The following is an 18464-nucleotide window of genomic DNA, read 5'->3' as shown; positions in this document are numbered from 1 at the left end:
TGTTACACAGTAATAGAAAACTGAATATTAGCTATGTGGCCTTGGGCAAGTCATTCAAACTTTTTTTTTTTTGGGGTCTCTTCAGATTCACTTTTTCACTTAGTAATATTAATTTAAGCTTCCATCATGTCTTTATAGCTCATTTCTTTTTAGTTCTGCATGATATTCCATTATCTGGATGTGGGAGTTTATTTATCCATGTATCTATTATGGGGTGTGAAGCAAGGGCTAGGTCTCACAGACCCCTCGAGCCTGTTGTCCAGACTGGGTCACAAACCCTTCACACACAGGTCTACGAGCTAGGTAATAGGAAAAGGTCCTGGGAGCTGTAGGTGAAGAAATAATAGGCTTTATTCAGAGCTAGGAGGAGTCGACCTAATATGGCTTCCCGGAGCGTCCTCTTGAAGCTTCACACATCTGCGCCATTAGTCCTTTACACTCAAGTCCATAATCCAAAAAAAAAAAAAAAAAACACCCGGATGCACATGCACAATCACATCAGACAATAACAAGGAACACCCATGTGCACGTGCATACCCACCTCAGATGCTCGGCAAAACTCCAAACATCTGAGGGGCCCTTACTATTTTCCTTATATTTTCCCAACATGGGGGTATCTTGGTTGCTATCAAGTTTTGAAAATTATGAATAATACTGCTGAGAACATCCATGTGCAGGTTTTTGCTTGGACCTAAATTTTCAGCTCATTTGGATTAAACCACTTCTGGGGATTGATCTGGGGGCCAGGAGACACTCCTCTGCCACATGGTATGGATTGACAAGAATTCACTGTGAAAATCAAGTGGGCATGGGCCTCTGAGGTTTGTGTAAAATCCCTGGGTCTGCTTGATCTCATGATTCAGTAAGTATTAATCACCTCCTGTGTAACAGGCTTTCTAGTAGGTGCTGCAGTAAACAAAGCCGAACAAATACTCTTTCTCCATGAAGCTGAACTTCTAGGAGGCAAGAAATGAGACAGAAAATGCACAACGTGTCAGATAGTGGCTAGTCCAAAGAAGGGATGAAAGCTGGGGAGGAGTGCAGACACTTTGGCTGTGTGTGTATCTGGAAGTCTCTGTTGGTGTTTGGGGGGCATTATTTTTCGGGGATTTGTGAGTTTGTGCTATGTGTCTGGATGTGTCCTCCAGTATGGGCAGTGACAAAATCTGAGTGATTTTGTATGTCTGTCTTGGAGGGCGAGTTATGTGTGTATGCCCTTAAAACTCTGAAATGCTTTTATTTTATTTTCATGCCCAATTGCCCTGGTAGCACCTCCTTTATTTTTATTTTTTATTTAATTTTTATTTTTTCATCATTAGTGATGGAATTTGTATGTGTTGTCCCCTCCAAAACTCATGCGGAAATTTGATTTCCAATGTGGCAGTGTTGGAAACTGATTGAGTCATGGAGGGTGGATCCCTCATGAATGGATTAATGCTCTCCCTGGCGGAGGGGGGATTAATGAGTGAGTTCTCACTCTATTAGTTCCCACGAGAGCTCGTTGCTTAAAAAAACCCTGGCACCTTCTCTCTCTCTCTTGCTCCTCTCTCTTGCTTCCTCTCTCTTGCTTCCTCTCACCATGTCATCTGCTTGTACCCACCCGCTCCCTGCCACTTTCCGCCATGAGTAGAAGCAGCCTGAAGCCCACTCCAGATACAGCTGTCCCAGAATCATAAGCCAAATAAACCTCTTTCCTGTATAAATTACCCAGTTTCAGGTATTCTGTTATAGCAACACAGAATGGACTGAAACAGAAAATTGGTACTGAGGAGTGGGGTGTTACTAAACAGATACCTGAAAAAGTGGATGCAGCTTTGGAGCTGGGTAATGGGCAACAGTTGGAGGAGTTTGGAGGACTTAGAAGAAGAGAAAAAGACGGGGGAAAGTTTGGAATGCCTTAGAAACTTATGTAGTGGTGAGCAGAATGCTGATAGAAATGTGCACAGTAAAGGCCATGCGGATGATGAGGTCTCAGATAGGAACGAGGAACTTATTGGGAATTGGACAAAAGATCACCCTTGCTACACCGTAACAAGGAACCTGGCTGCATTGTGTCCAGGCCCTTGGATTTTGTGGAAGTTGGAACTTAAGAGTTGTGAACCAGAGCATTTGGCCAAAGAAATTTCTAAGCAGCAAAGCATTCAGGACGCTGCATGGCTACTTCTAACAGCCTACTCTGAGTTATGGCAGCAAAGGCATGACGTAAAGCCAGAATTTAAAATGGAAGCAGAGCGTAAAGATTTGGAAATTTTGCAGCCTGGCCATGTGGTAAAGAAGCAGAGAGTCGGAGAACAATGCAAGGGTGAAGCAGTTAAACGGGTTGCTAAAGACGTTATCTTGGCAGTGAGGCAGCCAGATGCTAATAGCAGAGAAAATGAGAGGAAAGCCCTGCAGGCATTTGAGAAGTCTGGAAGGGTGCCCCTTCCATTTCAGGCCCAAAGGCCTAGGGAGACAGAATGGTCTTGGGGAACAGGCCCAAGGCACCCTCCATGGGCACGCTGCCCAGGGCCACCTCAAGAAACTGCTTCCAGCAGCAGCATCCCAGCTGCTTTGGCTGCTCCAGCCATGGCTAAATTGGCCCCAGGTGTGGCTGGACCCACAGCTTTGGAAAATATAAGCTGGAAGTCTTGGTGGTGTCCACGTGGTGTTAGGTCTCCAGGCTCACAGAATGCCCGAGCTGGGAAGGCTTAGGAGCCTCCACCCGGATTTCAAAATATGTATGGAAAAGTCTGGGGGCCCAGGAAGAGATCTGTTGCAGGGGTGGAGTCACTGCAAACAGCTTTTGCTAGAGCAATGCGAAGCAGAAATGTGGGGTCAGAGGTGCAGCAGAGAAACCCCAACAGCACTGTGCCTAGTGGAGCTGTGAAAGTGGGACTTCCTTGGAGACCCCAGAACTGTGGAGCTACCAGAATGGAACACCAGCCTGGGAGAGGTGAAGTGTGGCCCAAGACCAGGAAAGCCATAGGAGCGGAGCTGCCCGAGGACTTGGGGACCCAACCCCCACACCAGTGTGCATAGGCAGTCGAACATGGAATCAAGGTACCTGATTCGCCAGCCTTGAGATTTAATGCCTGCCCTGCTGGGTTTCGGATTTGTTTGGGGCCTGTTTTTCCTTTCTTTTGGTCTATTCCTCCCTTTTGGAATGGGAATGTGTACCCAATATCTGTTCCACCATTGTATTGTGGTAGATAAATTTGGTTTTGTTTTTCAGGTTCACAGCTGGAAGGAATTTTGCTTTTGGTCTCAGAAGAGACTTTGGACTTTGGACTTTTAAGTTGGTGCTGAAGCAAACTAAGACTTTTGGGACTGTTGGGATAGAATTACTGTATTTTGTATGTGAGAGTGACATGAGTTTTGGGGCGCCAGGGGTGGAATGATGGAGTTTGGATGTGTTGTCCCCTCCAAAACTCATGTGGAAATTTGATCTCCAGTGTGGCAGTGTTGGAAACTGATTGAGTCATGGGGGCAGATCCCTCATGAATGGATTAATGCTCTCCCTGGGGGAGGGGAGATTAATGAGTGAGTTCTCGCTCTATTCGTTCCCACGAGAGCTCGTTGCTTAAAAAGACCCTGGCACCTTCTCTCTCTCTCTCTCTTGCTTCCTCTCTCTTGCTTCCTCTCGCTATGTGATCTGCTTGTACCTGCCGGCTGCCTGCCACTTTCCGCCATGAGTAGAAGCAGCCTGAGGCCCGTGCCAGATGCAGCTGTCCCAGAATCGTAAGCCAAATAAACCTCTTTTCCTTATAAATTACCCAGTCTCAGGTATTTCTGTTATAGCAACACAAAACGGACTAAAACAATTAGCATATTCATTATTACAAATCATGATTTTTCTTTATGTCCTTTACATGACCTATCATTTCCCCAACCTTTCCCTCCCCCTCCCCCATCTTTAGTAACCTTAGGTTTGTTCTTTCGTTCTGAAAGTTCAATGTATTGTTGTGGTCTTTTCTTTCTTTCTTTTTTTTTTTTTTCTGTCTTTCTCTCTATCTCCTCCCTTCCTTCTTGCTTCCTTTCTTCCTTCCCTTTCCCTTCTTCCTTTCTTTCCTTCCTTTCTTCCTTCTTAGCACCCAGTTATGAGTGAGAACATGCAGTATTTCTCTTTCCTTTTCTGGCTTATTTCACTTACCATAATTTTCTCCAGACTCATCCATGTTTCCTTAAATGGCAGAATTTCATTCTTTTTTATGGCTGAGCAGTATTCTATTGTGTATATGTACCACATTTTCCTTATCCAACCATCCATCCATAGATACTCAGATAGGTTCCATATTTTGGCTATTGTAAATAAAGCTGCGATGAACATGGGAGTGCATATTCCTTCAATATGATGATTTCCATTCCTTTGAATATATACCCAGTAATGGGATTGCTGGATCATATGGTAGTTCTACCCGTAGTTGTTTAAGGAACCTCCCTACTGTTTTCCATAATGGCTGTGCTAATTTACAGCCCCACCAACAACAAAGAAGCAAACTCTTTGAAATTTGATTTTCCCATCTGTAAAACTAGGGATGATAATAATCAGTTCGAAGGATGTTTGTGACAATTTTTACTCTGCAATGATTAGGGGTAAAATAAACAGTTTCCTTTATTTTTCCTTGAAGAAATATTTTGAAATTGATAGATCATCTTAGATGAAGGATATAGGTATCAAGATTTACCTATGAATATCAAGATGATGGTGTCCATATAAAATAAACAAGAAATATTAAAATGGTAAGCTTCTAATTCCAAAAGCCTGTTGTTGGAGTTCCACCTCCAGTAAGTCTGAGAAAACTCCAACTGGTCTTATCTTCAGTCTGAGCAAAACACAAAAATAACCACACAAAGACACTAGAAGAAGGAACAAAAGCAATCAGTTTCAAGAGAGAACCTTAATCTTGGAATTAAGGACTACATGGGGTAAGTTTAATATTTTTTATGGCTTATAACTTGAGGGCAGGCCGCAGTAGGCACTGCACAGAGCGGCTAAAACTCTGCCAGAAAATCTGTAGTATTTCTGGCCTGAAAAACCAGACATGGGCAACCACAGCCAGTGGAAAGTGAGGTGAATATCCAAGGAAAAGCAAGTCAGAGAAGAAGAGCTCTCCCCAAATCTCTGGCTGGCCCCTGAACTACACATGCATGAGGAAGACTCCAAGCAGCCCTTGGAAAGAACTGAACTGAGGTATCAGTTGCTTCCTGAAAAACAAAAGCACAGTTGGAGTCCTACAAACTTAATCGACTAGGGAAAAAAGTCAATGTAGAAAACTATCCAGTTAAAATATTTTCCAAGAATGAAAATAAAATAAAGACTTTTTAAGAAAGAGACATTAAAACTAAGAGAATTTATAGCCACGTGACCTGAACTACCAAAATAAAACAAAACAAAAAATCCACAAAGGGAATTCTTGAAGCAAAAGTGAAATGATACCAGATGGAATTCGAATCTTCAGGAAGGAATGAAGAGTATTCAAAATGGTAAATATCAGGATAAATGCAAAATACTATTTTCCTCTTAATTTTTAAACATTCACTGCGGGGCAGCTCACTTGTGGCAGTGCAACCTGCAGGTGCTCAATAATCAGGATTCAGTGTAAGATCCTTGTACGGCCCCTTAAAGAAGAAGAAGGAAAAAGGGACAGAGTACAAATAAATAACTTACAAAGATTACATTTAGAAGAACAATTAGCCCAGAAAACAAAGAAAAATTTTAGATTAGAAAGTTCTCTGTATACTTAAAAATACAAAATTCAAAATAAATGAATAGGAAGAAAAGAGCTCAAAGAAGATACAAGATAACAGAAAGACTGAAGTGAGCTAGCAGGGCTGAGAAAAGAAGTTGAAGATAATAAAACCATTACAAAATTAAGACCTTCATTAGCAACAGCAAGAAATTGTATAGATATTGCTGAAAACAAATTAGTCACCTGGAAAATAAGCTGCTTGAGAGAAACAAAAACTATAAAGAGAAAAATACTTGAAAAAAATTTTTTTTAAGTAGCTGGAGAAAAGGTGCTAGATTTAGAGGACCTGAAAATAGACCTAATATGCTGCCAATAGTTACTGTGGAAGTGTAGAGTAAAGAAAGCATTCAAATGTAGAAAATGAAATTAAACAAAAACATCATGGAATAAAGGAAGATATAAATTTGTATATTAAGAGAGTACATCATATTCCTGGAAAAATTGGATAGTAAGTGACCAGACAAGGACATAGTGAAATGTGAGAGAAGGAATCCTTTGCTCACCTCTAGTCAGCCTCATTCACAGCAATGGTCACTTCCAGAAGACAGTAGAATAACGTCTGTGAAGTTCTAAGCAGAGGGATTAAAAAACAAGTGCTATCCAGGAATTCACAATGAGCGGAGTTGTCATTTGTGCATGGTCCAAAAGGAAAACATTTTTAAATATGCATGGCCTTGGGCAATGGAGCCCTGTTATAGACTGAATTGTGTCCTCCTCAAATTCATATGTTGAAATCCTTACCCCCATTACCTCAGAATGCGACTTTATTTGGAAATAGAGGCATTGCAGATGTAATTAATTAAGGTAAAGTTATACTGAAGTACGGTGGGCCCTTAATCCAATGTGACTGGTATACTTATAAAAAAAGGAAATTTGGACACAGAGGCAGGTACGTATAGAAGAAAGATGATGTGAAGAGACATGGAGAGGATAGCCATGTTCAAGCCAAGGAGAGAGGCCTGCAACAGATCCTTCCTCGCTACTGTCAGAAGAAATCAACCCTGTCAACACTTTGATTTTAGATCTCTAGCTCCCAGAACTGTGAGGCAATACATTTTTGTTATTTAAGCCACCTAGTTTGTGGTAGTTTATGGCAGCCCTAGGAAACAAGGTCTCATAAGCCCGACTTGCAAAAATACCATTATGGGATCCAGCCAGTCAAGAGATGACTTAAGATACAAATGAATAGGGCTGACCAGTTAGCTCAGTTCATTAGAGCACAGCCTTCTAACACCAAGGTCACCAGTTTGGATCCCCATACTGGCCAGTTGCCAAAAAAAAAAAAAAACAACAACAAACAAAAAAAGGTACAGATGTGTAAAGACTGGAAACACTGAATCCTAAGGCTAAACAACTGTGAAAGCTAAGGTTACAGAATAGAAAGCAATCATTTAAAATATTGATAATGCAATATTAATAAGAAAATAAATTGGCATGAAAGAGAAAAATGGAAATGCAAGTCCATCAATATCCTCATCTTTCAAAGTCATGCTTCAGTAGATAAATGTCTAAAATTAATACAATGAAGAAATATTAAAATGGCTAGGCTTAATCATTTTGAGCAAAATAGGGACCAAAACAAAAATGCTCATTATAGTGACTATTTAGCATCATTCTGAATGTGTTTATTAGTGCAGTTAGACATGACAAAAAAATTGGCTGTAAATGTTGGAAAATTTTCCTGGCAAGACAACATGGTTGTAATAAAATAATAAGTATCCAAATAAATAAATATACAGGAACTGGTAAGTTTTGTGTTAGAAATAAAAAGTATGAAAAAATCCCATTTTTAAATTCCACTTTAAAAAATTCCATTCCAAATTGTAAGAATGACAAAAAAAAAAAAAAGAGGGAATAACCCTAAAAATTGTGTAGGGTATGTATGAACAAAGCTAGAGTTACTGTATAAACACTTAAAAAATGACTCGAATAGAGAAATATACCATGTACCATGAGAGACTAAATGCTGTAATATGTCAACCTTTCTAAATAAATGTGTATGTTAAATGTGGTTCCAATAAAAAAAGCTGACAGAAAAGTTAAAATACAACCTCTAAAAAATAAGCAATCCAAAAGAAAACAAAATACAAAGAACAGAGGTAAAAAAAAAAATAAAGGCAGAACAAACAGAAAACAAAAAATAAAGTGGAAGATCTAAATTCAACCATATAATTAACTACATTAAATGTTAATGGAGTAAACATTCCATCAAAAGCAGAGATTGTCAAAAAAGGAAAAAAATCAACTATATCATACACACAAGAGGCACACTAAATATAAAGATATAGGTTAGCTAAAACTTACCATGAAAAGGGGCTGAGGGCACGATATTAATATCTGAAATAAAAGACTTCAAGACAAAAATATCACCAGAGGTAAAGAGAGATTGATAATGATTAAAAATATCAATCTATCAAGAAAACATAGCCAACAAACGAATATGCATCAATTGACAGAGCTTCAAAATATATGAAGCAATGATTGACAGATTAAAAGGGAGAAATAATTAATTCCACAATCATAGTTCAAGATTGTAACATCTCTCTTTCAATAAGTGAAAGAAAAATGGGAGAAAAAAGTCAGTAAAGACAAAAAAGCATTAAATAACTCCATTAAACATCTTGGGCTAATTTCACATAGCATTTTATCCCACTACTGCAGAATGTATAATCTTTTCAAGTGCACACAGGACTTTCACCAGTATAGACCATATCCTGGGCAATAAAACACATTTCAGTAAACTAAAAAGAATAAACCTCATATAGCGAATTTTTCTTACCACAATGGAATTGAAATAAAAATTAATAACCATTAGGTATCTAGAGAAATCATAAATATTTGGAAATTAGACAACAAACATTTAAGTGATCCATGGGTCAAGGGAAAACAAAATAACAGAAAGGGAAAAAAGTCTAGCTGAATGATAATAAAATACAACATATTGAAATATGAGTGATGCCAATTAGAGTGGAATTTAAAGCTTTGGTTACATTGAAGAAAAGATACAAAAGAAGAGCAAAGTAAATTTAAAATAGAAAGGAGAAAATAGTAAAGATAAAAGCAGCATTCAAAAAAAAAAGCAGCATTCAATGAAATAGAAAAAAGAAAAGCAGTAGAGAAAATTTAAAATATTGGTTCACTGAAACGATCAACAAATTGAACAAAACTAGACAAATAAAAAACAATGGGGAGAAACAAATTACCGATATCATGAATGAAAGATTCTATAGACATTTAAAGGACAAAAAAATAATATAAACAACTCTGCACTAACAAATTCAACTCCCTAGATGAAATGAACTAATTCATTGAAAAACAAAATTTAACCAAACTGACACAAGGTAAAACAGAAAATCTGAATAGTTTCAGCGAGAAATTGGCTGAGGGTCACAAAGAATGATTACATTTTGTAAAGATGAGTATACCAATTATCCTGATTTGATCATCACATATTGTCCATAGGTATTAATATTCACATCTGTACCCCCCAAATATGTATAACCAATTATGTTTCAATTAAAACAAAGAATTTTTTAATCAAAAACATTCAAAGAAAACTCCAGGGCCAGATGCTTTCACTGGAAATTTTCATCAAACATTTAAGAAAAAAAGGTACAATATTTATACAAAATCTTTCAAAAAATAAAGGAGGAACAATTTACATCTCATTTTACAAGACCAGAAAAACTTTAAAAAGAAAAAGAGAGCGCTGATAAAGATATAGAAAATTACAGACCAATAGCCTTCAAAAAAGAAAACACATAAATTGTTCATGAAATACTAGGAAATTGAATCCAGCAATATATAAAAATGATAGTATATAATGGCAAAGTAAGATTTCTCTCAGAAATACAAGTTTGATTTTACATTCTAAGATCTTTTTATGTAATTCATCATAGAAACAGAATAAAGAAAAATATGATGCTTTCAAACACATAAAAAAAGCATTTGACAAGATTAGAAATCCATTAATTACAAAAATTCTAAGCAAATTAAAAATAGAAGAAAACTTTCTTATTCTTTTAAAGGGAATTTATGAAAAATCTATGGCTAACATTATCCTTTACTGACTATTCCTCCAAATCAGGAAGACTGAAAAGATGTTCATTCTAACCAACTCAATTTTAATATTATAATACTAGATCCTAGCTGGTGCAATAATTCAGGAAAAAGAAACAAAAGGTATAAAAATCGGAAAGGAAGAATTAACACTGTCTCTTCAGAACTGAAGTAATTGCTTACATTGAAAGTCCTAAGGAATATAAAAAAACAACTACAAGAAATAAGTGAATTTAGCAAGTTGCAGATATGAGGCTAATATGCAAAAATCAATTGTATGTTTATATAGCAGCAGCAAAACATTGGAAATAAAATTTTAAAAGCAATTCCACTTATAGTAGCATTAAAATATATATAAAATACTTGGGAATAAATTGAGCAAATTGCATTCAAGACCTCTACACTATAAACTACAGAACACTGCTGAGAGAAATTAAGGAAGGCTTAAATGTTTATGGATTGTAAGACTTTATATTGTTAAAATGTTAATTGTCTTCATACTGATTAGTAGATAAATGGAATACCAATCATAATCACAGCAGGTATTTTTGAGAAAATTTATAAACTATTCTAAAATTTATATGGAAAAGCAAAGGACCAAAATAATTCAATCAATCTCTAAAAAACAGTTAGAATAGTTACATTATTAGACTTCATGATTTATACAGTAATAGAGACAGTGTGTTACTAATATAAGGATTGTCAAATAGATCAATAGAGCAGAATAGAGTTCCCAGAAAGAAATCCACATGCATGCTTATTATTTTCCAATAGAGGCATTAAAGGAAATAAATGGAGAAAGAAAATTCTTTTCAACAAACCAACTGGAAATAACTGAATATCCATAAGAAAAATATGAAGCTCAACCCCTGTATAAACTGTATAAAACTTTAGAGTAAAACATAGCAGTATGTCTTCTTGAATTAGGGGTAGCAAAATTTTTCTTAGAAAACACAGAAAGCAATAACCACACGCAAAAAAAGATAAATTAGAGTTCTATATTAAAAACTTCTGCCTGTCAAAAGACACCATTTAGAAAACGAGTAGAAAAGCCACAAATTAGGATAAATTACTGTCAAAACAGGTATCTGGCAAAGAGCCAGTACCTAGGCTCTATAAATAATCCCCCCCCCCAAAAAAAAAATTGGTTAAAACATCTGAACAAACACTTCACAAAAGATATACTAATGACCAATAAGCATACGGGAAAGTGCTAAACATAATTAGTCATGGGAGAAATGCAAATTACAACCACATGAAATAACTGCATACCTCTGGAATGGCTAAAATTAAGATGCTTGACATTAAAGTTGTTGCAGTTTTGGAGCTGGACTTTTCACATATTGGTAGGAAAGGAAATATCACAATTATTTTGGAAATGTTTATGCTACCTCTTTTGTAACTAAAGGTACACCCAAAAGAAAGGAAAACAGAAATTCACAAAAGACTTGCACAAGATGACTTAGCAGCTATTTACTTAATAGCCCAAACTGGAAGTAGCCCTGTGGGGAAAGTAGGATAATTTAGTCAGGCTCCCTCAGCTCAGGTCTGGTTAGGGGTCGAGCAGCACATTTCTTTGTAAACAAGTTGTGTGGGTGGAGTTAGTGCACATGCACACCAATGTATCATTTTAGTTTTGTTGCTATTGTGTGCTCTGCAGTTGGTGAAGCAAGCTAGCTGCAGAGAGCTCATTTCTAAAAATAGAGCATGTTTACTCTGCTGGCAGCTGCTCAGTTTTTCTTTGGACTCTACCTGTAGCAATTGAGTTTCTGAGTTTTTCTTTGTACTGTCTAGCTCCTAGATGTGTGTGTGCCAAATAAAGACTATTCTTTCTTCAACCAAGGCTCTAAGGACCATTTTGCCAGTTACCTAGCTCATAGACCTGCGTGTGAAGGGTTTGTGAATGGGCCCGAGGAGACTGTGAGCTCCAGACTCTAGCTCTAACTCTACAGTTGGCATAGTTGGAGCAGGATTCCGAGCAGGTACAGGAGCCAAGAAGCCCTTGGAGAAGGAGGAAATGTGGCTACTTTTGAACATGTTGTGCCCTGTGGCCACTTTCCTGTTGACTGGGATCTGGTTGCTACTCACTGTAATGCAAGGCAGCATAAACCAGGCACTGAAACGGAAAGCACCTTGGGAGGGGGAGGAAATGTGGCTGTCTTTGAGTGTGTGGTGCCCAGTGGCTACTTTTCTGCTGACTGGAGCCTGGCTGCTGCTCACTCTGCTGCAAACTGATCGAGATCTGAAGCAGAAAGCAGAGTTGTTGGAAGCGCAGATAGATGTCCTGGTAGATGACGTGTGGTGATTGGCCACTCCAGCTTCTCACACCAGGGAAGACAACTAACCCAGTGGTGAGTTGGGGGAGACCGTGCATCTCCAGGCACAACCTGTTCACAAGAAAGTGAAATATGAGCAGCCTATGGGACCGGGCAGACAACCAGTGGGCAATCCACAGATGACCCAATTTACCACCTATGTCCCACATACCCAGGTTGAGTTAGTTGGCTTGGGGAGACAGTTTCAGCAGAAACAGGGGAAGCCCCTGGCTGCTTGGTTGTTGCGGTTATGGGACCTAGGGGTGGATAGTGTGGTATGCTCTGGTGAGGAGAGGGAAAAATCAGCCTCCACCACCATGCACCCATCCCTGAGGCAGCAGCTGCAGAATAGCTGCAGATATGCACAAGGGCCAGGTAATCATTCCTTAATGGAATAGGTGAGTGCAGCTGCCTGAACTGTGTGGGTAAATGCTGGAGAACTGCCCAAGATTGTTAGTAAATGGCAAATGTATGCTGAGTTAGTCCAAATAAGTTGAGAGCTGGGAATGCGGCAGTCCATGTTTAATGTGAACACTCATGGCCCAGATGATGAAAACTTTACAGGCAGCATGAGAGACATAGTGCTGCGAAGTGCCCCGTCAATGTCCTTTGGGTCACTGATGGCCATACTAGCCCCATACATTTGTCATTCTATACATGAGGTAATGACCATGATAGCCAGCTTGGGTGAAGTAGGGAATAGGAGACAAGCAAAAGGGGTCCAAAAGGTGGCTAAGACCAAACCCCCAAGAAATACTCGGGATTTTATCCCGAGGGGACCAAGCAAGACTAGCTGTAAGCAGATGTGCTTTGACTTGCTTGCAGCAGGGGTTGATAGAAAGAAAATTGACCAGCAGCCAAATGCAGTTCGGTTTGCTTTGTGGCAGCAATTGCACCCTGAATAGCATTTTACTAAACGTCCAGAAACAGGTAGCATGGTACGCTCAGTGGATTTAAAGGATTTTTTGATTGCTCCTGAGGAGGCAGACAAACTCTGCCATTTTGACTAGGGAACAGGCCAAGTGCTCGACTTTTGGGGGCAGGTGAGGACTAGAGGCTTGAAGTTGAATTGGCAATGATGAAGCTGATGTGCTGGCTAAGGTAAGATGGCTGAAGAGAGCTCCAGCAGCTGATGTAGCTGGGTGGCTACATTGGAGAATGCAGCATGCTGGCTGCAAGACTGGGTGGTCAGTGGCTTGCCGGGTGCCACATAAACCTGAGAAAATGTCCCTGATGGGCAGATGTGCTCCCAATGAGCAGATGGGTGCCCCTGATGGGCAGATAACTCATTGAGAGTGCCCCTGACATGGTGGCAGGTGGATCTTGTGGGACCACTGCCAAAGTCAGAAAGTTACTGGTTTTCTGTTTGTATAGCCTTGTGGGGCCCCAGACCAGGTAAGATACCTATTCCTGCAACCATCCTTTCTAAGGATAGCAAACTGGCATGTATCTTACCAGAGGGATGAGAACTTCCCCTATTGGTACCAATAACCCTTCTGTCTTTTCATCCATAGTGTTCTGGCTGTAGGCACTGCACCAGAGTTGACTGGGTACATACATACATTGGTGTGATCATCTACTGAAGATGCATTGAACTTCACATCAGTATGACTACAAGTTCCGATGGAAAATCACACCAATGATGACTACTAACTGGACATGTGCGACTAGAGGACAGAACTACAGGACAAGACTTAAGCCATATCAAACAGACAATAGGTTGTATAAATAAAAGGGTCATTTATCTTCATTAAGGGAACATCACAGAAGATTTTTAATGCATAGGTTATATGGCAAGGGACCCTGAAGGGGAAGATTGTGGGGAAAGTAGGATAATTTAGTCAGGCTCCCTCAGCTCAGGTCTCTTTGGGGGTTGAGCAGCAAGTTTCTTTGTAAACAAGTTGTGTGTGGTTGGAGTTAGTGCACATGCACACCAATGTATCTTTTTAGTTTTATTGCTATTGTGTGCTCTGCAGTTGGTGAAGCAAGCTGGTGGCAGAGAGCTTGTTTCTAAAAATAGAGCATGTTTACTCTGCTGGCAGCTGCTCAGTTTTTCTTTGGACTTTACCAGTAGCAGTTGAGTTTCTGAGTTTCTCTTTGTACTGCCTAGTTCCTAGATGTGTGTGTGCCAAATAAAGACTATTCTTTCTTCAACCAAGGCTCCAAGGACCATTTTGCCAGTTACCTAGTTCATAGACCTGCATGTTAAAGGTTTGTGAATGGGCTCGAGGGCTCTGTGAGTTCCAGACCCTAGATCTAGCTCTACAAGCCCTGAGGTCAAAAAATAGAAGAGAGAATAAACAGACTTTGGTATACTCATACAGTAGAATACCACTCAACAATTAAAAGAAATACAAATTACTAATACACACAACAGAACAATGACTCTCAGAAACATTATGCTGAGTGAAACAAAGCTTATATAGAAGGGTATATCCTATGTGGTTGCATTTATGTGTAATTCAAGACCAGGCCATACTACTCTAAGGTGGAAAAAATTGAGATAGTGGTTGCCTTTGTTAAAGAGGAGGTGGAAGTGACTACTGACTGAGAAGGGGCATGAGGAAATATTCTAGGGTGAAGGTAATGTTCTGTATCTTGATAGGGATTTGGATTTTACAGGTGTATGATTTTGCCAAAACTTTGTAAATGTACAGTTTTAGATTTGTGAACTTTATATAAATTTTACATCAAAAGAAAAAACTGTAAAATCTTAAACTGTAGTGAAGGATGCATGATGAAGTATTTAGGCGTAAGTGTTCCCATACAGGCATACCTTGTTTTATTGCACTTTGTTTATTATGCTTCACAGATACTGCATTTTTTACAAGTCGAAGTTGGTGGCAACTTTGCATTGGGCAATTTGTTTCTTGAGATGGAATCTACTCCTAGTGAAGAGGCTGTGAACATTGTTGAAATGACAACAAACGATTTAGAATGTCACATAAACTTAGTTGATAAAGAAGTAGCAGAATTTCAGAGGATTGACTTCACATTTGAAAGAAGTTCTATTGTGTGTAAAATACTATCAAATAGCATCACAAGCTATAGAAAAATCTTTCATGAAAGAGTCAATCACAATCGAGGCAGCAAACTTCATTGTTTTATTTTAAGAAGTTGCCATAGTCACCCCAACCTTCAGCAACCACCACATGATTAGTCAGCAGCCATCAACATTGAGGCAAGCCTCTCCACCAGCAAAAAGATTACAACTCACTGAAGGCTCAGATGATCATTAACATTTTTTAGCAATAAACTGTTTTTAAGTTAGGGTACGTACATTTTTTCAAACATAATGCTATTGCATACTTAATAGACTACAGTACAGTGTATACATAACTTACATATGCAGTGGGAAACCAAAAAATTTGTGCAACTCATTTTACTGTGATATTTGCTTTATTGTAGTGGTCTGGAACTGAACCCATATTATCTCTGAGATATGCCTATATTTGCAATTTATCTTAAAATGTGTCAAAAAATGATAAATGCATAAAAGGATGGATAACTAAATAAATATAGTTTAAACAAACACAGCAAAATGCTAATGGTATACAGATGAATATATGAGTATGTGATGGTTAATTTGATATGTCAGCTTGAATGGGCTAAAGGATGCCCAGGCAACTGGTAAAACATTATACGTGGGTGTGTCTGTTAGAGTATATACAGAAGAGATTTGTATTTGAATTGTTAGACTGAGTGCAGAAAATTGCCCTCACCAATGTGGATGAGAATCAGGTTGAGAGACTGAACAGAACAAAAAGGCAGAGGAAGGGTGAACTTGCTGTCTGCTTGAGCTGGGACATCCATCTTCTCCTGCCCTCAAACATTGGCATTCCCAATTCTCAAACCTTTGGGTTTGGACTGGAACACACCACTGACTTCCTGGGCTCCAATGTGCAGATGATGGATCATAGGACTTCTCATCCTCCAATCATCTGAGCCAATCTCTCATAATAAATCTCTTTTCTATTCTTTTTTTTTATTTAAAGATGACCGGTAAGGGGATCTTAACCCTTGACTTGGTGTTGTCAGCACCATGCTCACTAGTGAGCTAACCAGCCATCCCTATATAGGGATCCGAACCCATGGCCTTAGATGTTATCAGCACCACACTCTCCCAAGTGAGCCAGGGCCCAGCCCTTCTTTTTTATATATATCCTATTGATTCTATTTCTTTGAAGAACCCTAATACAGGGTATTTACTCTAAGATTATTTCAAATTTGTTGTGTGTTTGAAATTTGTTATAATATTGGAAAACAAAACTTAGGATTCCTATTAGTAGGTTGAGATATATTAACGTTATTACCTGTCTCCGTCACTATTATTTTGTATGACCTTGATCAGCTCACCATTCTGTGCCTCAGGTTCCTCAGTGTAGAATTGGAGAATATTAAGTTGTAGCTGAGCAAGGAATGGCAGGAAATGACTACATGTGATACCCAAGGATCTGCTGTAAACTCGTAATAAATGTGTCTTATGTTTTATTCCTTAAGCCATTCAGTAAATTTTGACTTAAATAAGAGAATCATATGTTGTGGTGAAATAATGACCACAGCTTCTTCAAGTCACTTCATCTCTTTGATTGTTTTTCTCACAGTCAGAGATAATAGCATATACTTTACCTACATTACAAACTCTTTGTGAAATTCAAATGTGTCTGGGTAAAAAAATATAAAATGCAGCCTATTATCAGAATTATGCAAATTCAGATAAACGAGGACGGGATACAATAAGTTTCCATAATTCTCTGTCCTGGAGACTATGATGTATATGTGTACACCAAAAAGGCACTGCCTAAGTCTATACCATTACTTGCTTCTTTCAGAGGAGGAAAAAAATTGGCATACGTAGAGTCAGAATTATAAAGAATTATGCTGTTCAGGAAAACGAGGTTCTACACAAATCCACTTTCCTTTAGATAGCCAGTGACCATACTGTTTAGGGAGGAGTTGAGAAGGGCCATATGTTGCTCTCCTGCATTTTCAGGGAAGAAATAGTACCTCTGATTAACAGTAGTTTCTGCTGATCCTTAGTTCAAGGTCCTAGCTATATACTCTTTCCACAGTAATGTCAATGTAGCCATACATAGCCCTGATATGGAGGGCTAATGCAATCTCCTTCTCACTTGAAGACACTAAAATCCACAATATTGCCAAGAAAACCACTTGCATTAAAATTAGCATCCAGTCCATTAAGTACATCTATTACTCAATTGTCACACCCATGGAGATTTTTCCTTGTAAAAGATCTTTTGGGAGAAACACTTATTTACAAGCTGTTGATCAGTTCATCAGATTGGATATAAAATATCATGGCAACAGATATTCAGTCCTGTGGATTTGCCAACAAGTAGAGAATTCCAAAGCTTTCTAAAACTCTGAGTTTCATTCAAGGGTGACCAACCTGACCAGTACAGGGAAATAAATGCATCACCGTTAAAAGGGCTAAACAAGCCTGCTCCTCTACATAATACTGCCTTAAAGTATCAGTTGTAATGCATTAACTTTACAGGTGCTTATTTAATCCATTCATCTGTTTTAATTTCTTTTTAGATTTCTTGAAGGAATATTACTTTCAAACATACACTAGAATAAAACCCAACAGTAGTAATTTTTTTCCTGCCATTGCTGTTTCAAGGGCTGCAAATAACAGTTATGTATAACTTTTGGAAAAATCAGTCATTTTTAAAGTAGGACCAATGTCTATGCCTAATAAGCACTCTCAGAAAAAAGGTTGACTGACAGCTAGATTCAGGGAGTTATTTGACAACTGAAGTCTTTTCCTATCTCGGGGATTTGGAGAAGATGGCCCAGTGAAATTACTGGTGTAAATAATTCTGACCCCTTTCAAATACTTTTTCAAAATGTATTGATTTACTTCATGGTAAATAAACTTCATTTTAATTTCTGCTTTTAATCGTTGAGTTTGCAAACTCTTTCATCCATGCATGCATTTAGCTGTTCATTTTGCACACATTTATTGAGCACTCAATGTACCAAAGCAGTGTCAAGAAATGGGGTTTTAAAAACTGATAAGGCATAGCCCCCGTCCCCAAGGAGCTCATACACTTTTTTTTATTATTGAAATGTAATTGTTTATACATATTGGCGGGGTACAGAGTTGAGTATCGATACCTGTGTGCAATAAGTAATGATCAAATCAGGGTAATGAGTGTATGCATCATTACAAAACATAATCTTTTCTTTGTGTTGAGGAAATTCAAGCTCCTCTCTTCTAGTCATTTGATAACATATAGTAAATTATTATAGGTGCCTAGCTTGACTATACATCAGTGGTGCTTATTTTTCTTAACTAGCTGTTTTGTGTCCACTAACCCATTTCTTGATCCCCCTC

The sequence above is a fragment of the Cynocephalus volans genome, chromosome 2, assembly GCF_027409185.1.
Source record: "Cynocephalus volans isolate mCynVol1 chromosome 2, mCynVol1.pri, whole genome shotgun sequence".
Classification (NCBI taxonomy): Eukaryota; Metazoa; Chordata; class Mammalia; order Dermoptera; family Cynocephalidae; genus Cynocephalus; species Cynocephalus volans.
Note: the sequence above shows the minus strand (reverse complement) of the source record.